This window comes from Nestor notabilis, unplaced genomic scaffold (genome assembly GCF_000696875.1).
Source record: "Nestor notabilis isolate BGI_N333 unplaced genomic scaffold, ASM69687v1 scaffold4479, whole genome shotgun sequence".
NCBI lineage: Eukaryota > Metazoa > Chordata > Aves > Psittaciformes > Psittacidae > Nestor > Nestor notabilis.
This window is the reverse complement of record NW_009944924.1, coordinates 57091-71155: the sequence shown is the minus strand read 5'-3', so window position 1 is coordinate 71155 and position 14065 is coordinate 57091. Positions and strand designations below refer to the sequence as shown.

Genomic DNA, 14065 nt, shown 5'->3' with positions numbered 1-14065 from the left:
AGGACTCTTATCACATTTTAAAAATGACAGTGTGTATCTCTGGAGAATAATATGTATATCTACCTTTAGCAGCTTTTTATTGTGGACTAATGCAAGAAAATTACCGGAGTATTGCACCATTTTTCCATTCGGAATATAAAGTTTAACAAAAAAAAATACTCTTGTTGAACTGTGGCCATAGATAATTGTAAAGAGTTGATAGTTCCCTTGCAAGCAGGAACAGAAACAAGCACTTGGACATAGGTTTTGACTGCTTTTGGAGGAGCCGGGATTTGTGGCTCCCACCTGTTTACAGACCTTTTTTTCCTCCTTCAAACTTTAAAATAAAAAAAAAGGAATTAAAAAAAAAAAAGAAAAAAAACAAAGAAAAAACATAAAAATAAAAAGAAAAAAAAAACTTCCATCGTAAAGAAAAACTTATTTTCAGAATGAAGATATGCTACTTCAGAGCTCTGGGATTGAACAGTGTTGTTGTATTATCCTTTTCTTTGGCCATTGCTGTGTACTATATTTTTTTTTTGGGTTGTTGTTTTTTCCTCCTCTTCGTCAAAGTGGCGAAAACTTTGTGATCACTATCTTGCACATGGTGGAAGATGTCTCAGGAAAGCCGGGTTTCCCGAGGAGCAACTCCACACCATTTCATGTATTTTTAAAACCCAACTCCTAGCACTGAAGATATTATTAAAAAAAAAAAAATTAAAAAAAAAAAACAAACAACAACAAAAACCAACAAAAAAACACAAAAAGAAAAGAAAATTAAAAAAAAGACAGTAAGAAAGAAGAAAATACCTAATCTAATGTGTAGCAGTTACATATTTACCAAATAATGGACTCAAAAAGAAATAGATGTTTGAAGAGTGCTTTATATATTAAAAAAAATTGCTTTATGTTTAAAAGAAAAGATCAATGTTTTTGATTGTTTTGAAAGGAAGAAAGACAATGGAATAACATACACTTCACGTATGTTTTAAAAATTATATGAACATTGTGCTCCCTGCCTGCTTGGATCAGGAAACTTGTGCATTACATTTTTGGTTTCTTTTTGGTTTTCTTTCGTTTTTTTTTGTTTGTTTGTTTGGTTTTTTTGTTTTTTTTTTTTTGTTTGTTTTGTTTGTTTGGTTGGGGTTTTTTTTGTTTTTTGGGGTTTTTTTTGTTTTTGTTTTTTGGGTTGGTTTTTTTTTTTCGGAAGATTAGCTTTTTTTATGGTTTTATCAGATGTAAAGGGTCCTGCAAGATTGCAAATAACAAAAGCTGGTTTTATAGAGGATCATGAACTATGCACAAACTGGGTTCAAGACTTGTTTTTCTTTTCTTTCAAGGTTTAGTAGTGTATTTAGCTGAATAACCTCTCCTCAGAGTAATTGCATCTCATTGCCATTACACGCCTCCAACATATATATTTTATATATCTATATATACACACACACACTTATATAAAATATGTATGTGTGTATTGCGTGTTTACATAAAATTTTCCATGCTGAACTTTAGTATTGAGTTGTAGAAAAACTCCTGATATTTTAAAATTGGGAATGAAAATTTCTGGTTTATGGTTGGGGGGGGGGGGGGGGATTTTGGGGCTTTTTTTGGGTTTTTTGGTTTTTGGGGTTTTTTTTTTTTTTTGCCTTTCCTTTTGGATTAAAGATGTCTGTAACTCTGAGATTAAAAAAAAAACCAACAATTGTGGCTTTTAATGTTTTTTCTCCTCATAGAATGTGATTGTTAAAGAACATGCACCGAAAGTTGCTTTCAAGAGTACGAAGATTCTTTGAAACTTAATAAATTGCAGTTTTTTCTTGGCTGTTGAAATAATGCGTTTTTTTCTTTTATGCAGGGGATACTGAAAATAGAAATATATATTTTGTTAAATCTGTTAAGGTATTTCATGGAAGAAGTTTAACTCTTTCAATGTTAATGAGAATCAAGTGTACAGCCGGGCAGCTCCTTCCTGCAAGTGTCATCGCACACCTTCAGTCTTCGTGTTGGTGATGGCGTTCCCATATCTGGAATGCTTGTACCATGGACCCTTGGCTTAGTGCATCCAAGAGTGCTGCAGTAATTGATTTTTTTTTTGTTAGAATGATGGTTTTCTCATTTATTCATGTCTTCAGTCATGTAGAGGATGACTTGTTGGCACTGTTGTGAGGCTGAAGGCTCCACTCTAGCTCTGCTACCCCACTGCCTCCCGTTCTCTGGACCTGGATATCTCTAGCTCTAAACCACCAGTTCTACTAACTTGTGTGAGGTGGGCAAATAGCCTGTAAATAAGGTAGAAGCAGCAAAGTATTTTCATGTTTGGTCTTTCAGGTTTTGAAATTAAGGTATTTCTATTGGCTGACAGGAGGCACAGGAGGTGAAGCACAGGAAGTCCATGGAGGGACCTGATCTTGCTCCATCTTGTCTACAGATGAGCTTACCTTCTCCAGCCTCATCATATCAGTTCTTCACCTCTTGGTGGCACCAAGGTGATTCATATGGGCAGTGGGATTGACAGGTCTATAGCTACAAGTTGGTGCAGTAAAACTCAGTCCACTGATTCAGTTGAAAAGGGAAAACCTAGCCTGGATTAATCAGAAAACAGTCCCCAGTCCTGAACAGCTCTACCCACAGCACAACTGTCACCTCTCCTTGCTGTCACCAGGACCATCAGCTACTCTGCCATAAACTGTACATTGAATAAGAAAGGCCTGTGGGGCTGGAGGGACCCAAACACCTCTCGAGAGCTGGCAGTTTGCTGCAGATAGAATACAGTTAAAAATTGCCAAATCTAGACTCAGGGTGGGTAATTCTGTTCTCTAAACAGAAATACCCAGCCTGAAGCCTCTTGATTTTTTTAATTGCTACTGCCCCAAAGTTGCACAGATGTTTGTAATGAAACTCTCAGAAGAGAGTTGCCTTCTGTTTTCTTCTCCTTCCTTGGTCTTTTGTTTGCTTTCAGTTCTCGTTGATGTCCAGGCAAACAAACTGAAACTTCAGGGACCCTGAAACTCAGAGGCCTCCTTGCTACGGGAAAAACACCGAAGTCCCTTACGGAGTTGGGTGTTGTAGCCAACAAGAGCTTTTGTCTTCCATAAGGTTGGCAGAGACGGCTTTTTGCAAGTCAAATGCACTCTTAAAATTTAGTATCCACCCTGCTATGTTAAAAGAAATACAGCTCGTGGCCAAAATCGGTCTTTGGATGTTTGTGTAGCTCCTTTTATTTTCAGTGTCATACTCTTTTCTGCTTTAATGCTACCCAATATTTCTCTAATGGTGAAGCCAGCTCCTGATGAGGATTCTCCTTATGGCTCCAGAATCTTTACCAGAAAACATGTTTTAACAATTTTGTGGTTTTCTGTACATTGCATTTGCTGTACCCGCCATAGCACTTTCACTGCATGGCTCCCCTGTCTTTAGGCCAAGGGAATTTCTCTTTCCTAAGTGGTCTAAAACTGTCAAACTTCTTCTTGGTTCCTTGTCTGGTTTGTGGGTGGCACTGGCAAAGCAGATGGGTTTGCTCTTCTGCTCTAGAAATATATTATTGGTCTTGATAATTCAGTATATGATTGTGTATGTGAAGGAGCTTTTTAAATAAAACAAATGTATATGGATATCTGTATATGTTAAGAATTACTGGAGTTGTAAGAGTCTGGAAATGGAATTGAAAAACCCTTTAGGATTTGGGTTATGGGCAGCTATAGTGCGGAGCATAACCTGTGGTACCAGATCAAAGGTGACCTGTAAGGATCATCTCCTGCTGTTGTGTATGAACTGCTGCTAGATGTCTGTCACGTTGTACCGATGGAGGTGTACTCACTGTATCGCTGTGTTTGATGCTGAATGTACAAGCTCTACTCAAGTCCTGCGTAGCCAGTTTCAGGGAAGGGGAGTTCTGCCACACTGGATATCAAGCTCACACAAACTCTTGTAACCTGTGCAGATGCCTGGTGTCCCCGGTCAGCCTCAAGGTAAAGGGCAGCTCCGTACATGTCTGGGAATGTCTGTGATTCACAGTCTTCTTAGTGGGAATTCGAAGGAGACCCTGGGCCCGTCCACCCACTGCACAGGACAACTTTAGCTCCCTGCAGGTCTCTTGGACTGTTTCACCCAGATCCTTGTGTTGCTTTGAAGGCAGTAACGTACCTGTGAAACCTTAATGTCTATGGGAGCAGCTCAGCTTTTGTCCTCTCACATTCCCCCTCGTTCCCAAGGAGTCTCTTCCAGTAATACAAACATGCTCTTGGAATTTGGGAGAGGCACCACCAATACTCATCCACGTCGTAGCTTTCCTGAGGGAGGACGGACTACTTATGCCCATGTTCTAGTGGGGTCTAGGTGTCTCCCTCCAGCGGATACACTCAATCGCTCAGGTTAACTATTGCTTGCTGCAAGTTGCCAGACTCCATCCTCCAGCGGCCAATCCAGCCTGTGCAAAGACCGTCGAGTTGACCATTTGGAATCCCTCACGCTCCCACCGTTATCTTCTCTCTAATGAAGATGCTTCATTAGGAATGAATATGACAGTTTGTCTTGTGTGTGCCCCCGGTGTTTGTTTTTTTACTGTCAGATGCATTGGAAATAAGTCGCTTGTAAATTTTCTCTAATGAAAACGTGGTCCCAGTGCAGTCATGATTTCAGGGTTATTAAAAATGGTCTAAAACACAAAAAGCTGGAAGATTGCTTTGCTTTCAATAAACACTATGATTAGTAAAGGTGGTTTGCCTTGAACCACACCTGTGTCTGTCCAGAGTTAATGAAAAAGTTCATTGGTTTCAGTGTTCCATTTTGTTCAGGGGAATGAGCTTGATAATATTCAAAGGTGTGGCAGATTCCGCCATAATTGCTCTGTAGTTTTATCTCTGGGAGCCTTTCCCCACTTCTTAACTTACCTTAAATTATTCTTAATCTATACCAAAGGATGTATTCAAGCAGACTAACAACCTGTGTTACTGATGGTGCTGGAAAGGAGCAGATTCTCCTCTCATTTTTGCAGTAGGTCTCATAGTTTTGGCTACATTATTCATGGTTTACAATTATGTTTTACTGTCTGTACACCAAAGGAGCATGAAAAAAAAACAACACATTTTTCATTATTTTTATCTGAATCCAAGTGGGAACCTGCCTTTTCAGCCTTTTCTTGGCACTTGTCTGTCTCCTTCCCATCTTTTCTCTCCCCATAGATGACAGGAAACTTCTGATAAAGTCAGGGATGATTATTCTGCAGGTAAAGCATTGCCACTTCTACCAGTGTGAGGTATACAGGTTGCCTGCTCAGAATACATAATATGTAACTGAGCTCGGTAGGAGCACAAGCATAAAATACCTGAAATACATAAGAGGGGACAAACATCAATGCCCGTCGCTGAGTGGGAACAGCCTGTAGGAAGAGTGCGAATTGACAAACAGCTCTGATGATCACCTTGTGATGCTTCTGTTGCTGAACAGCTTCCAAAAAACTACCAGGATGGGGAGAGTTGCCCTTTGCCAACACCTCCAAGTGTGCAGCATCACAAGCAGGAGGGCAAGAACCCAGGGACAGGGCTAGAAGGAAGTGTGTGAGGATCTAGTTGATTTTTGGGTGAGTTTCTTTCCTGAAACAGCTCAAAATTGCTCAAATTAAGGGAAAAACACCACAAAGCAACCAACAAATTGATTTTCACTGGTAGCTCTGACTCAGTGATGGTTTTCTTAATACCACCAATATGAAAACAGGAGCATGTAGTAAGGGTGGTTTTAAAGCTACTGTATTAGTCTAATATCCTTTATTTCTTGCTCCTCAGCATGGTTGCTAATGGTGCTGTCTCCCTGAACTGCTTTTTAAGCTTTTGATGTCTCCTAGTCTGTGAATATACACAATAACCTGGATGGGAGTGAAGTTGGGAGCAGATTCAATCATTTCCCCAGGGTGCTTCAGCATCTTTGTAAAACACCTTTTCCTGGGGCTTTTCTGGCACGCAGCTGCAAGCTGTGAAGTTGAGCACTCAGTGACTCCAGCCCAGCACCAGGCCTTGGACCCTGGGTGCTGCTGCTTTCAATTAGAGACTAAAACTGGGGTTGATGCAGAATAAAGCTGGTACTTTGTCTGCAGCAGAACACTATTTGTTCACTAGTTAGTGGAGATTAAGCACAAAGCACTAAAACCCTCACAATAAGAAATCTAAGGCACAGTGCAAGTAAGTTTTGCTTTTGTCCTTAGATGAGGGAAGAGGAAGTAAAAAATAATCACATAGGTGACAGATTGTGTCTTTTAGTACAGACATCTCCAAGGTAGTACTTTTTATTGCTGTGTAGTTCAGACACTGATTGTTTAATCACTTTTATAGAATCCAGATAAATGCTAAAACATCGGCGATTCACCATCTGAGAAATTTTCCTGAGGTGAATCAGTTGAAGTAGTCCTCTTTTCCCTTTGTATGTTCAATGAGACTAGGAGGCAAAACACCACATTTCCCAAACGGGTTATTCTTAGCATTCCTGTCCATACGGGGCGTTTGAATTGCAGAATTCTAGCTGGCGTAGCGAGTGATTGATGGATTCTTAAAAACACTTTGCAGTCAGTGGCAGGACCACATCAGTCGTGTGTCTGACTTCTGTCCTGCGTGGACCTCAGAGAGAATACCATTTTAGAGGATTTATGGCATCATGGAGGAGGCCGGGAGTTCATAGTCTGCAACACAAGGAAATCACTTCTCAGCATCTCGGCTTCTCCCCACTGGTTACAAGGTGGTAACACAAGAGATGTGGGGGCTTCTAGTAGAGCAGGCACCACTGGACCTTGCTGCCCTGCAATAAAGGGCCAGAGCCTTAAAAGGGGTGAGCAGACCTGTAATGAAAAGCTGGGAAGACGCAGCACAGAGTGGAGATTCCTGCTTGTTTGGCCCTCCCTCAGCCCCTGCCCAGCTCCAGATGCCAGCCTGCATTCCCACTGCTGGGAAGAGGTGCTACCCATTCTCTGCTGGCAGCACCTGGGTCAAGAGAACAAAACCCACTTTTCCTCTCTTTTCCTGTCTGGACAAGCCCTGTTTTATTAAGGCCCATTCAGGAGCTTACACTGTGTTCCCTGAAGGCTGCCTGGATCCTTAGCACTGGAAAGAAGCAGGACACAAACTCAGGTGTTTACAGACTGGTTCAGTCTCCTAAATGGAGACTTTGCTTGTGTCAAGCAAAATTCTGCATTTCCTCCCTGTTGCTTGAGCTGTCAATTAAAAGGCAAAGCACTGCAAATCCTCTTTGGGAATGCTTCCACCCCTGCAGCACACACAGCCCTGAGCTCCTGCAGCCTGTTCTAGCTGGGAAGATGGGTTGGTGGGTGTCCAAAGGGTTCACAGGAATAGTAGTGTCAATGCTGACCAACTTTGGGCTTTCCGGGTGCTGCAGACTAACATTTTCCTCTCGCATCCACAGCTCCATATAGTGAAATGTCTCCTCAGCAGGAGTGGACACTGCCTGAAGTAAGTTCTCTTTCAGCGCCGTTTGCATGAGCAGTGCTCAGCCCTTGGTTCTTCGCTGGCCTCGTCCCCGTCCCCGTTCCCGCGCGTTCGTGGCGCGCCAGTCGGGTTGAAGAGCATCGTCGGGGGCAGCAGGACCTCGCGGCAGGAGGAACGGGGAGAAAGGCCTCTCCTCGCACAAAATGTCCTCGCTGTAATTCCCACTTTTCCCACGAGATGGTGACAGGGAACCGCTCCGAGCAGCCGCCACCTGAGACCTTGCTCAGGAAAAGGCCCTAAAAACATATAGCGACTGAGCGCCGCTTTTCGGGTTTAATGTTTTACTTTCAGATGCGGTGACCTTGTTTAAGTGTTTGTGCTTCACATCAATCAGGACCTGAGCAGCACGCAGCACCCATCAGCACCCCTACCCATGGGGGCTTGCAGCTCTCCCCCCTGCTCTCTGTATCTAACCTGAACTTCCCCAGCTTCAGTTTGAACCCATCACCCCTTGTCCTACCACTACAGTCCCTAGTGAAGAGTCCCTCTCCAGCATCCTTGTAGGCTCCCTTCAGATATTGGAAGGCTGCTCTGAGGTCTCCACGCAGCTTCTCTTCTCCAGCTGAACAGCCCCAACTTTCTCAGCCTGTCTCCATACAGGAGGTGCTCCAGCCCCTGCTCATACCCATGGCCTCCTCTGGACTTGCTCCAGCAGCTCCATGTCCTTCTCACGTTGAGGACACCAGCCCTGCACACAGTGCTGCAAGCGGGGTCTCACCAGAGCAGAGCTGAGGGGCTGTCATGCTCTGTATCCATCACCAGGGCCCTGTATGCATAGATCACCTGTGAAAAATCAACTCAAACCTAAACTGCAGCTAATTGACTGAAAGGACCACTGCGATGAAACCTCCCCAGCCCCAGGGGTGGGACTGGGAGAGTGAGTGCTGCAGCTGCTGCCGGGGCTGTCGATGCCATCCTGGGGACAGTGGTGTCATGCTTGTGTGTGGCTCATCCAGACCAAGGCTTCTCCCTGGATCTGTGCCCCAGGGCACCGTAGCAGCCTCATGTTAATGGAGACAGAGTGGCACCGATTGCCCCTGAGGCCATGATCGCAGGTATCCTCCATCCACATGCTGGAGCTGCTGCTCTGGAGGGGAGAACCCTTCCATCTTCTGTGCCCTGGACCCAGGGAGACCAAGAGATGTGGCTGAGGCCGCAGGTGCTCAGGGTTGCATTAGCTGAGCCCTCCAGGGCAGAACTGAGCCGGGGAGGCCCAGATGGATGTTTCTGGATGGATCCTGCTCTCCCCGGGCTTTCCCCTGAAGCCACAGCACAAAGCATCCTCCCCAGCCGCCCTGTCCTGGGAGAGGAGGCAGAAGGAAGGACAAGTTTTTGCTCCTCTTATTCACGCTCCCTCGTGACTGTGGGATGTCCGCAGGATGTGCAAGCTGGGGGTGTCATACGCTCTATCTCCACTCACCTGCGCGCAGTTTCCCATGCTGCAGACACGCTGCCGTCAGTAGCTATGCTGGTGTCGGAGAAAGAAAAGCCATTTCATGTGCTGCCACTTGTTCATAGACTCATTGAACAGTTTGGGTTGGAAAGCACCTGAAGATCATACAGTTCCAACCCCCATTTCTTTCTTTGTTGAAAGAAAATGAACCGCGGGTGTTTGGTTCTTCACCACATCACACTGCACAGAGACACACACAGGTACCAGACCACCCCCTGTGTGACCCAGACACCCTGGGAGCACCCTTAAGCTGCACTTTTCTGCAGGACACAGGTTGCACACACACATCTCAGGCCATGAGACATAAAACCTGCCTATTTGTAACCTCAGTCAACACATTTGCAGCAGGAGAAATGCTGCTCGAGCCCCAGCACACCGACACATGCAGGCAGAAGCTGGGGCAGAGCTTGCACCACCTCGGAGGACAGCACCTGTGTCAGGCACAGATCACAGGCACCAGAGGCTCTTACCATGCTGCTTTATTTGCCTTTTGATATCACAGCTATTCTGCAACTGCAGCAAAACGTGGAGCCCTGCAGGGTGGCGTGGGCTGAGGCTCCCAGGTGCCCTGCAATCCTGCATGGGGAAGAGACACCTAAAAGGCTCTTGTCCTGGCAGAACCCCTGCATGGTAAATGCGTCCTAACCCCAGCTTCCACACCAAGTCCCTGCATGGCCAAAGCTTGCCAACCCCAGCACCCAGGCAAGGCAGCTGTGTGTAACCCCAGCTGAGCAGCCCCATGCAACAGGATTTCATGTGAGTGCTTCAAAAAAGCAACCCCAAACCCTGCAATGCCCAAGAGCGGAGGTTGTGCAGGTGAGGGACAGAAGGCCTGGGGAGTGCTGCCCTTTATCCCAGCAACATCCCTGCCCTTCATCCCAACTTGGGGACCACCCCTGGCAGGGCCAGAGTGGCAGGAGGGGGCTGTATAAGGCAGCCAGGCATCAGGTGTGGGACATGTGCTGCTGGGTGAGCTCCTCCAATGGCTCCACTGATTGCTGGAGCCCAGTACTGCAGGGGCACATGGAGGTGTGTTAGTTAAGAGGGTCCCTGCAGCTCCTGCACCTCAGTCTGCAGCTCCTGCGCCTCGGTCTTTGCATCTTCTGCACCTCCAGCATCTTGGTCTCCATCTCTTGTATCTCCAGCATCTCAGTTCCTGCAACTTCTGCAGATCCAGCATCTCAGTCAGCATCTCAGCACGTGTTTGCTGTTCCCCATGGGTCATGGGCCAGGGGTGGCTGGGAGTGGGGGGCCTGAAGCACCCGGGGGTTATTGCTCTGCCAAGGGAGCCAGTGGACGGCCTGGGGAGCTCAGGGAGCCTGGGGAGGACTTGGGATCTCACCAGAGCATGGGGAGCTGTTTCTAGACCTTACTGTGGACCAAAACACACAGGAGGGTGCTGGCAGGCAGCCTCGCTCATCCCAGCTTCCTAATCATACACTGCAAAGAGGTTTTCTTCTACTTTTAGCATAATATAATAAACCAACAGGCCTGGTGCCCCTGAGCCTACCCCTGCTCCAAAACAAGCAAAAATCCCTCTCTGCACATTGTGAAACTGCTGCAGGGCTGGTTGATTAGCGAGAGCTCTGGTCATTGGGGCAGGTCCTCACCTCCAGAGGTGCCTCACCACGGGCAGGTCACCCTGCCCCATGGAGGTGGCCCTGCTGCTGGGTGCAGCCCAGGTGCAGCATCACTGTGGCTGCATCCATCATCCCTGTTCCCACCGCACTGGGTCAGCTGAAAGGGAACGTTCTTTGTACTTCATTCCCTGCAGGCAGGAGCCTTGTTTTCCCCCAGACAGGGCTCTGCCCTGAGCTGCCCTGTGTGTCCCTGAGGAGCTGGGTGAGCAGCACGAGGTACGTGGCTGTGAGGTGGAGAGTGGTGAGGACATCCTGAACCATGTGGCCAGCAGCAGACCTTCCCCACTGCCTGCCCTTGGCCTTGTCCTGCCTCAGACTCCAGGAGGAAGGATTTTCCTGCCCGGAGGTCATTGTCCTTGTGCCGGTGCCCGTGGGGTGGTGGCTGCTGGGTGCCCTAGAGAGGGGTGCCCACAGCGTGGCTGGGTGCTCCCTGCCAGCACCTCCTCCTCTGCCCAAGTTGGGAAGGGGCTGAGATCATGAGAGCTCTCCTGCATCAGCCTGCCCAGCTGGGCTGAGCAGCGACACACCGTGCTGTAGGGTTGGGTTCCTGAAAGCTGGGTACCCCGAAGTGCCCAGCTCCCTTGGGTCTGGGCCAGGATGGGTGACTCTTTAATTCACCAAGCTTTAGTGACTTTATTTATTGTGTTTGTGTGGCTGCTGAGCAGGTTAAATGCTCATTACTGCCCTTCTGTGCCCTTCTCCCACTCCTTTTAGTATCTCCTTTTAATGCGCTTATAGTTTTATATCAGCTGTTTTTCAATGGTTGTTGTGCTTTTCTGTACTTGGATGCTATAAGAGCCGTTTTAATTTCAGTTACTCATGCTTGATAAAAACTTTAGAGGTTAAATCACCAGGAAAAACTTAACACCAAATGTCCTGATGCTGCCAGGGGAGGCTGGAGAGCTGGGCAGGCTCCCCCAGGGCTCCAGATGAGCATGGAGCATGGAGGAGGGAAAGCAAACAAACAGGGGAGATTGAGATGAGCTCTGAGGCAGAAGTTCTTCCCTGTGAGGGTGCTGAGGCGCTGGCACAGGGTGCCCAGAGAAGCTGTGGCTGCCCCATCCCTGGCAGTGTTCAAGGCCAGGTTGGACACAGGGGCTTGGAGCAACCTGCTCTAGTGGAAGGTGTCCCTGCCCATGGCAGGGGTCGGAACTGGATGAGCTTTAAGGTCCCTTCCAACCCAAACTAGTCTCAGATTCTATGAAACTCAGTGATATTGAGTCTGAGCATAAACCCCTGATATCAGGCACAGCAGCGTTTGAAATACAACAGAAAGAAACACAGTCATTTTCAAGCTCCACTTTGCAGCAATGTGTTTATTAGGTATGCTTAAAAATAAAAGAAGAAGAAAAGAGAAACTTCAAGGGATGCACAGACTGCCCTATCACATGCTCTACACCCAGGTACAAAACCAAAACCACTTTGGACACCAGATGTCGTAACTGCAGATGTGCCAGGAGGTTGTACATGGAGTGCTTGGGGCGAGGTGACACAGGACCCGGAGAAGACCCAGGAAAGCGGCACCGGTGGGTGCGAGGCAGCTGCACGATGCCCACATCTGCCTTTTGATGGACACAGACACAGCCCCGCTGCTTGTCTGCCAGTCCCAACGTGTGAGGAGCTGCCTGGCTGCTGCCTGCATGCTCACTGAGCGCAGACACAGGGTGCTGCTGACCAGCGGCTGTGTCCCAGGAACACCTCCTGCCTCTTCAGGAACTCACCCTCTCCCCGCACCCCTCCTGCATCCAGCATCCCCTCCAAGTCCCTCCTTCTGCTCATCTCCAACTCTCACCACTCCCGGTGGGCTTGGTGGGGATGAGGAGGGAAGGGTGGGAGGTAGCAGGGTTGGTTCTGGCCGAGGCAGCACCTCTCCCCACACAGCCCACCTGAGATTCCAGCCGGTTCTGCTGCCTCCAGCACCCTTCTCCCAGCCCTGGGTGGCTGGCTCAGCACATGGAGCAGCTGTTGGTCTTGTTCATGGGAGGCCTCAGCGCCTGCTCCTTGGGCAGCGTCTCCCTCCTCCTGCAGAGCGCTGGGCTGAGCCGGCTGGGCAGATTGGCTTGCTGCAGCAGCTCCCTGAAGACCTCCAGGACGTTCTCATTGTCCTTGGCAGACGTCTCCACAAAGCGGCTGTTCCAGTCCAGCTCCACCAGCGACAGAGCATCCTCCACCGGCACCCGCCGCTTGCTGCCGCTCTCCGCCTTGTTGCCAACCACCACGATAGGAGGGAACTTGTCTTCCTTCACCTCCAGGATCTCCTCCCGCAAGCTCTTGATGCTCTCAAAGGACTCGGCATCGTCTATGGCATAGACCAGGGCGAAGGCATCACTGTTCTGGATTGAGAGCTTCCTCATGGCTGGGAAGGAGTAGCTGCCACTGGTGTCCAGGATTTCCACCTTGACCGTGGCCCCGCTCACCTCGTATTCCTTGCTGTGCAACTCCTCCACCGTGCGCCGGTGCTTGGGCTCAAAGGTGTCCATCAGGAAGCGGCGGATAAGGGCTGTCTTGCCGACACCGGCAGCGCCCAGGAAGACCAACCGCACATGGTTCTTTTCCTTCACCACCAGGGACATAATGCAGAGGGGACAGGGTGCTCACCTCAAAGGTGTCCCTGGGTGGCTGCAGTCCCGGTGTCTGTCCTTCTGTCTGTCCTCCCCGGCACCGGCTCGTTGCAGCCAGGGACGTTTGGTTCCAGCTCCCTGCAAACTTCTCCCAGCTGTTGTGCCACAGATGCTACAGTCCCCAAGTCCAGCTCATTTCTTATCCTGGCTCCCCTCTGCGATGTGGCAGCCAGCTGTCCAATCTCCGCGGTGTGAGGGTGCTGAAGGAGGAGGGCAGGGAGGGAGGAGAGTGGGGTGCTCCGGGCCAATCCGCGGAGCTCACTCCTGGAAAGCCGCTGCAGCCCTGGAGAGCACCGCGCTACATTGCACATTGTACTTGCATCGCTCACCACTGCAGTCCTCACGCCGCACAATCTGTCCTGTCCTTTTGTCCTCCCTGGAGATTAATGTGTGGTACTTGGCGTGGGCTTGCTGGCAGCAGGGAGCTCGGTGGTGGTCCCTCACCCATTGGGTGTCTTATGGTCAGACATGGCAGGAGCTGGCCGATGCCACCCATGGTGTTTGTTTCTTACACTTGTCTGTGTTTGGGGACTTGTTTTCAGATGGGGGTGCTGCAAATGTGCCCAGCTCTCCCTTGAACCCATGAGATATTTAACCTGAGGGGAAGAATAAGCTCTCCCTGAAACCCGTGTGCCATAAGCAGCGTGTTCAGCTGTCGGTTATTCTGTGGTTCTGTGAAATATCTAACCTGAGGGGAAAACAAGATCACCATGAAACGACGCACTGCGACCTCTGCGATGCTGCGTGGTCATGGGCAGGAACACTGTCTGTGACCTGCTTCAGCAAAACTGACCCACAATGGCCAAGAGGTGGGATGTGTGCCCATGCCCGTCTCTGCATAGATGGGCATCAACTCTGGAAGTGAGTTTGCTCGTGGAAGTACAG

The 14065-nt window shown here is 48.5% G+C and overlaps 1 pseudogene across 1 annotated transcript; it reads right to left on the bottom strand.

Moving 5' to 3' along the window:
• Nucleotides 1-12502: 12502 nt before the first annotated feature.
• LOC104412051 lies at nt 12503-13205 on the bottom strand (annotated as a pseudogene). Its single transcript, XR_719954.1, has one exon. The product of XR_719954.1 is annotated as a GTP-binding protein Rhes pseudogene (transcript).
• Nucleotides 13206-14065: the final 860 nt, after the last annotated feature.